This window comes from Malus sylvestris, chromosome 4 (assembly GCF_916048215.2).
Source record: "Malus sylvestris chromosome 4, drMalSylv7.2, whole genome shotgun sequence".
In the NCBI taxonomy this organism is placed as follows: domain Eukaryota; kingdom Viridiplantae; phylum Streptophyta; class Magnoliopsida; order Rosales; family Rosaceae; genus Malus; species Malus sylvestris.
Window position 1 is genome coordinate 21,827,171 of NC_062263.1, and position 6,931 is coordinate 21,834,101.

Sequence of the window (6,931 nt, forward strand, 5' to 3'; positions counted from 1 at the left end):
TACAAAATAATATTTGTATTTGATGATTTAGGGGTTACAATCTCTCTCAAATTTGATCCTCTGATTCGATCTCCGTAAGGTGTTGATTTGTGGATTGTGATGATGATCCAAGGGCCGTCGAGGCTTGATCTCGGATGAATGGTTGGAAGTTTCTTCAAGGGGGCCTTTTGGGCTTGATCTTGAAGGTTGATGGATGAACAGATCTTCAAGGGCTTTTGGGCTTTATCTTGAAGAACGGTTGGATGTGTGGATTTGTTGATGTTGTTGATCTAAATGGCCGTTGGGGCTTGATCCTAGGATGAACGGATGATGAACGATGAACGCTTTCTTCAAGGGTCGTCGAGGTTTGATCTTGAATTGGTGGAAGTTCCTTCAAAGGGCCGTTGGGGCTTGATCTTGAAGGTTGGGTTGACGAAGAACGAAGAGAGCTTTCTTGATCCTTCGGGATTTGCTTGGGAGCTTTGGAGTTTCAAAGCTTCAAAGTTTTGGTGTAAGGTCAATTGGTTATGAAATTGGTTTCCCTTTTCCTTTCCCAATGAATGAATTAGCCTTATATTTATAGAAATTTCCAAGGCCTAATTTTGAATATAATATTCTAGATGAAATAAGTCATTTCTGCCAGGTGTTGACACGTGTCCTGTTTGATGCCTTTTCCGACTCTTTTCGATTTTTCGTTGAGTCACACGCTACATGTAAAATTTATGTGACACGTGAGTGTTGAAATTGTAACTATTGGTCAACATTTATTTCATCGAAATTTCGATGTCTACATATGCCCCCACTTCAAGGCGCGTCGTATACATGTGCTTGTCACGTGTAGGAGATGCATTTTGAAGTCCCTTAATGTAGATGTCGATCCAAAGGCCATCGAGGCTTGATCTTGAATTGGGCTGGAGATTTCTTCAAAGGCCGTTGAGGCTTGATCTTGAATTGGGCTTGAGAATTCTTCAAAGGCTTGATCTTGAATTGGGCTTGAGAATTCTTCAAGGCCGTTGAGGCTTGATTTTGAATTGGGCTTGAGATTTCTTCAAGGGCCGTTGAGGCTTGATTTTGAATTGGGCTTGAGATTTCTTCAAGGGCCGTTGAGGCTTGATCTTGAATTGGGCTAAAAATTTCTTCAAGGGCCATCGAGGCTTGATCTTGAAGGTTGAAATTGGACCACAATGAGCTTCATGTGGTAGATGATCTTTGGCTTTGGTAGTGGATGAATTGGCACGTTTTTTTTTTTTTTTTTGCGCTTTGTTGACTTTCCATAACTTTGATCTTGAACTGGGTTGGAGGATTTTCTGGATTCCTCCAATTGTTGACTTTCCTCAGCTTATTCTTGAACTGGATTTGATTCAAGGGTGGTGGACGCTTGATCTTGAATTGGACTTGTGATTTCCTTAAAGGTCATCGAGGCTTGATCTTGAATTTGGCTGGAAGCTTCTTCAAGGAACGTTGAAGCTTGATTCTTGAAGGTTAACTTCAACACATGGCAAGCAGGCACGAGGTAAAGGTGACGGCTTGTTGCTTTGTTCAATCTTTCTAATTCACACCTGAGTAGTTTGGTCAACAGTATGATCTTCAAGATTGATGGGCTCTTTTTCCAGTTGGTGACTTAATCTTTAAGGATTTGATTCAAGGGTGGTGAATCGGTACGTGCAGCCCACAACGCCTAGCGAGTCAACCCAAGAATTTGAGAGTCAAAACGAGTTATCTACCCAGAATGATTGCAACCCTGATGATATGAGATACTTTTGATTTTGAAGAAGTAGCGGATGAATCTGCACGTGCTTTGTTGTGCTTGTCTCCACATACTTCAATGTATCATTTTCCCTTGCCTTATCTATTCTTCTGGCAGAATGTGGCATCTTCTCGAGTTCCTCAGCTCAGATTCCTTCTGCTAAGTTGATTGTGCAAGCTGCATTCTTCTCTGCTTGTTTCTTCTACACATTGTCTCCCAATGCTGCAAGGTATCATTTTCACTTACCTTATCTGTTCTCCAGGTAGATGTGGCAGCTTCTTTGGAAGTACAGCAACAATAGAAGACGAATACTCGAGAGCAGTGCTAGGTAAGCAATCAGGGAAGGGTTCCAAGCAGTCAGTTCCAGATCAGAAGATTGATACCAAGTGCTGGCTGATTGCTTTCTTTCTCCTTGTCCCGTAGGTAAGAACATGGATAAAGAAAATGACAGGGAGAAAGCATGATATGAAATACTCTTGCTTTCGAAGAAGTGGTGGCGATTTGATAGTGTTGCACAGCAAGGCTTTGTTCTTTGGCGATGGTACCATCAATATGTTGTTGAAGCTTCTCGAGATTTTGGATTCAACTCAAACCCCTTCTTCTCTCTAATTCTTCAACTCGGACTCCTTCTGCTGAGTTGATTGTGCATGCCGCATTTCCTTATTTGTTCTCCAAGCAGATGTGGCAGCTTCTTAAGTTCCTCAACCCAAACTCCTTCTGCTGAGTTGACTGTGCAGGCCGCATTCTTCTCTGCTTGTTCCTTCTGCACGTTGTCTTCACATGCTGCAAGGTATCATTTTCACTTGCCTTATCTGTTCTCCAAGCAAATGTGGATCTTCTTCGGAAGTACATCAGCAGCTGAAGACGAGTACTCGAGAGCAATTCACGTAAGCAACCAAGCAAAGGTTCCAGGTAGTTGATTCCTTACCCGAGTTTGAGTGGAGGTTCCGGCATAATGCTTTCTTTATCCTTGTCTTTGCAGGTAAGAACAAGGACAAAGGAAAGGACAGGGAGAACGCATGATATGAGATACTCTTGCTTTCTACCTTGGTGATATGAGATACTTTTGCTTTGGTGTCATTTGTTTGCAGAGGTACCCCAAGGAATAAGGAACACTGAGTGACTCGAGAGGGTTTGTTGGAAATGCATTCTCAGAGATGAAGAAAGGTTGAGTATGTCTGCCTTGCTATGGAGGGTAAAGGTGGAAAGTTATAGGAAGTTCTTTAATACTTGTAGCGGTACTATTCTTTCACTCGTGTCGGCAACCATTGAGTGATTGATCAGTATGGCTTCACGTCCTTTCTTCTTCATCAGATATCTTCGACAAGTTGTCCGTAATTTTCGCCAAGCTGAGTGTGCATGTGACAGGTGTTGACGAGGCTGAAAAAGACTGGCGCCTCTTCGATATCTAAGGTCAGCGCTTCGACAAATTGCCCGTGATTTCCGCAAGCTGAGTTAATGTGTGACGGGTGCTGACGCGTCTGGAAAAGCAGATGCCTCTTCGATATCTGAAATCGGCGCTTCGACAAACTGCCCGTGATTTCCACAAAGCCAAGCTTTTGAAAAAGCTAGCGCCTCTTCGATTTCTGAGTTCGCCTCTTCGATATCTGAAATCCCGTCGAGTGCTGATTTTTATAGAGGTACGCAGTATGTTTCAAATCACACTTGAATTTCTGCCCGTAGAAACTCCCTTCTTGCACTTCTACGATCTTGACTTGTCCAACCTCTTCTTTCTTTCAACGCCTTTGAAAATGTCTGGCCTCTCCGACCGTCATTTTGACTTGAACCTTGGTAAAGAAACAGTCCCGCCTTCTCCAGACAACATATGGCACCCATCCTTCATATCCCTTACTGGTCCTCTTACCGTTAGGGATTCGGTGATGAAGAATGATATGACCGCTGCGGTGGTGGCCCGGAACCTTGTCACTCCCAAACATAACAGACTGATTTCCAAACGGTCTGATGAATTGGCTGTTAAGGATTCTTTGGCTTTCAGTGTGTAGTGTGCAGGTTCTGTGTCTAATATGGCTCAACGTCTATTTGCTCGAACTCGTCAAGTTGAATCATTGGCGGCTGAAGTGATGAGTCTCAAACAGGAGATTAGAGGGCTCAAGCATGAGAATAAACAGTTGCACAGGCTCGCACATAACTATGCTACAAACATGAAGAGGAAGATTGACCAGATGCAGGAATCTGATGGTCAGATTTTACTTGATCATCAGAGGTTTATGGGTTTGTTCCAACAGCATTTGCCTTCGTCTTCTGGGGTTGTACCGAGTAATGAAGCTCCAAATGATCAACCTTCGGTGCCTCCTCATCCTGGAGTTCTGCCTAATACTGAGGCGCCACCTGATCAGCCTTTGTGAAGGCTTCCTCCTGTTTGCTACTCCTTTTTATTTTATTTTATTTTTTTTATTTATTTTTTTTGTCTCATGTAAAATGTACATTTATGTAAATTTTTAGAGAAATCAATAAATAAGTTTTATTTCTTTCACTGTTTATATATATATATATATATATATATATATATATATATATATATATATATATATTTTCGATGCGCTTAGCACCATCATTATTTTTTCTTCTTTTTGCCAATTTGCACTTGACTTCTTTAGTTGTTGGGCTTTCCCACGTAACTGAGTTATCATTCGAACAACATTGCTCAGTATAGAAACCGGTTCCAGTGGATTATATTATACAGGCCAAGAGCACTGATGCACAGAAGCCATGCCAACACCATGGTAATGAAGATGATGATTGGTCCAGTTTGAATGAGAAGCCAGTGTTTGGGGGAAGGGTCCCGACAATCAAGTTGAATTTGTTGGTGGCGAAGGAGGTTTGATCTGCCGTTGATTCTTTTACAGTGGTTCCACGCCTCGTCGTCCAAGGACCACGACCGCTACTTGTAGAGCAAAAAATGAGGCGTTGAGGAGCTTGGTGCCGAGTCCGAGCAAGGCGACGGAGGTAGGCTAGGTGAGGTGAAGGACTAGACGAAGTCAATGCCGATGGAGCAGAGTAGGTACATGACGGAGGTGAAGAGAGAAAAGAGGGTCGGACGGACTTTGATGGAGAAGCATGACCTCGCCGAAGAAGGAGGGCTTTCTGTAGCAGCTGGATCTGGAGGTGGAGGCAGAAGTTGCTGCAGCATTTGGGATTGCAGCAACCCTTCTGGCGGTGGAGGCTGAAAGCCTTGATGTCGGATCCAGCTTGGAGAAGTTGAGCGGCGCAGAGATTCTAGAAATCGGGTTTCGGGGCAGATTCGACAGCCCTTGGGCTTCATTCCGGATAGGCTCTTTAAGCAATGCTGCAAGAGATGGGAGATGGGCTTTGAGAGCCGGGCCCTGATTTGTAGTTGAGCCTCACTGGCTTGAGCCCTTTGTTGCTGTTGGGTCGAGACACTCATACATATATATTATTTCTTTTTCTTTTTCTTTTTCTTTTTTTTTTGTAAATACATAATAATATATGTACTCATTTTTTTTCGAAGAAACTATGATTTAATTTTGTACAAAGAAAATTGCAATTTTTTTCAACAAAATAAATTTGTAATAAAATTGACCTTCTTTAACAAAACATTTATTTTTTATTTTGATATGATTGAACTCGAAATTAAATGTTCGAGCCGCCTACGTACCCTTCTAAAGAAGAGATCAAGTCATAACATAGTTCAAATACATTTTTTTTGTGCCGTACGCAATTTCAACTCGTGCAGGCAATGAGCTTTTGGTGCCCTTCGCAGTTTCAACTTGTGTAGGCAAGGAGTGTATGTTGTCGCCTTTTATGCTTGTGCGGACTAGGAGCGTTGGTTGTCACCTTTTAGGCTCGTGTGGACCAAGAGTGTTGTTGTCACCTTTTAAGCTCTTGCGGACAAGGAGCGTTGGTGTTGCCTTTTATGCTCTGCAGGCAAGGAGCCTCGTGTCCTACAGTTTAGGCTCGTGCGGACAAGGAGCTTTGGTTCGTGTAGTTTAGGCTCGTGCGAACAAGAAGCATTGGTGTTGCCTTTTATGCTCGTGCAGACCAGGAGCTTTGTGCCATGCAGTTTAGACTCATGCGGGCGAGGATAAATGGTGAATTTGTCAAGCAATTTTGGAGAGGCATTCCTCACAATCTTCATAGCAATGAGCCTTGACCAAGTGATGGGGATGGACGATCTTCGTGTAGAAGTTTCATCATCCTCAACACTTTCATGTAGCTTTGAAGGTTGACAAGAGCTGTTTTGCCCCCTTTCCGATTGGCGAACTTCTGGATGCAACGTAGGTTTCATGTGCAATTTCTTCGGAGCGACATGAGTCCATCCTTTAACTTCGCTTGACTTGGAGCATGCCCCCAGCGGTTGAGGTGAAAACTTTGAGTCGGAAGAGTTAGAAGTGATGGTGGTATAGTTTAACTTCACCACATCGTCAAGATCTAGCTCAATAATTCCTTTCTGAGCCAGCTTCATGATGAGATCTTTCAGTACGAAACACTTTTCCGTTTGATGACTTATGAAATGGTGGAATTTACAATACCTTGGACTGTCAGTACGATTCATCTTTTCCGGCCATTTGCACTCAGGTAGGTCGATCACCTTTTTGTCAAGCAAGTCTTTCAACATGGCAACCACATCAGAGTCGGGGAATGGATAAGTCTTCTCCTCAAGCTCCTTCAAAGTACGTCTACGTATATCTTGATCACGAAAAGCTTCGGCTTGAATCGCCTTGCCTCGTGTAGAGATTTTGACGGGAGCTGTGTTGACCATCATTGCTTCCTTGGTGGATTTCCACTCAGCCTTCTCCACCTTTGTCCCAAGAACTTTGTCGTTTTTGTAGTCGGCGATCGGTTTTTTCTTCCCATGATGGGCGATGCTCAACTCCATGTCATGGGCGCGGGTGCCTAACTCTTCGAAGGTCCGTGGTTTGATGCCTTGAAGGATGTAGTGTAATCCCCATTGCATGCCTTGAACATGATCGATGAGGTCTCTAAAAGTTTGGCTTTGCAGTCAAAACTTAGAGTGCGCCATCGGTTGATGTAGTCCACGACTGGTTCATCTTTCCATTGCTTCGTACTTGTCAGCTCCAGCATGCTTACAATGCGGCGGGTGCTGTAGAAGCGATCAAGGAATTCTCTTTCCAATTACTCTCAGTTGTTGATAGACTCAGGCTCTATGTCCGTGTACCACTCAAATGCATTTCTTTTCAGCGAGCACACAAACTGATTGGCGAG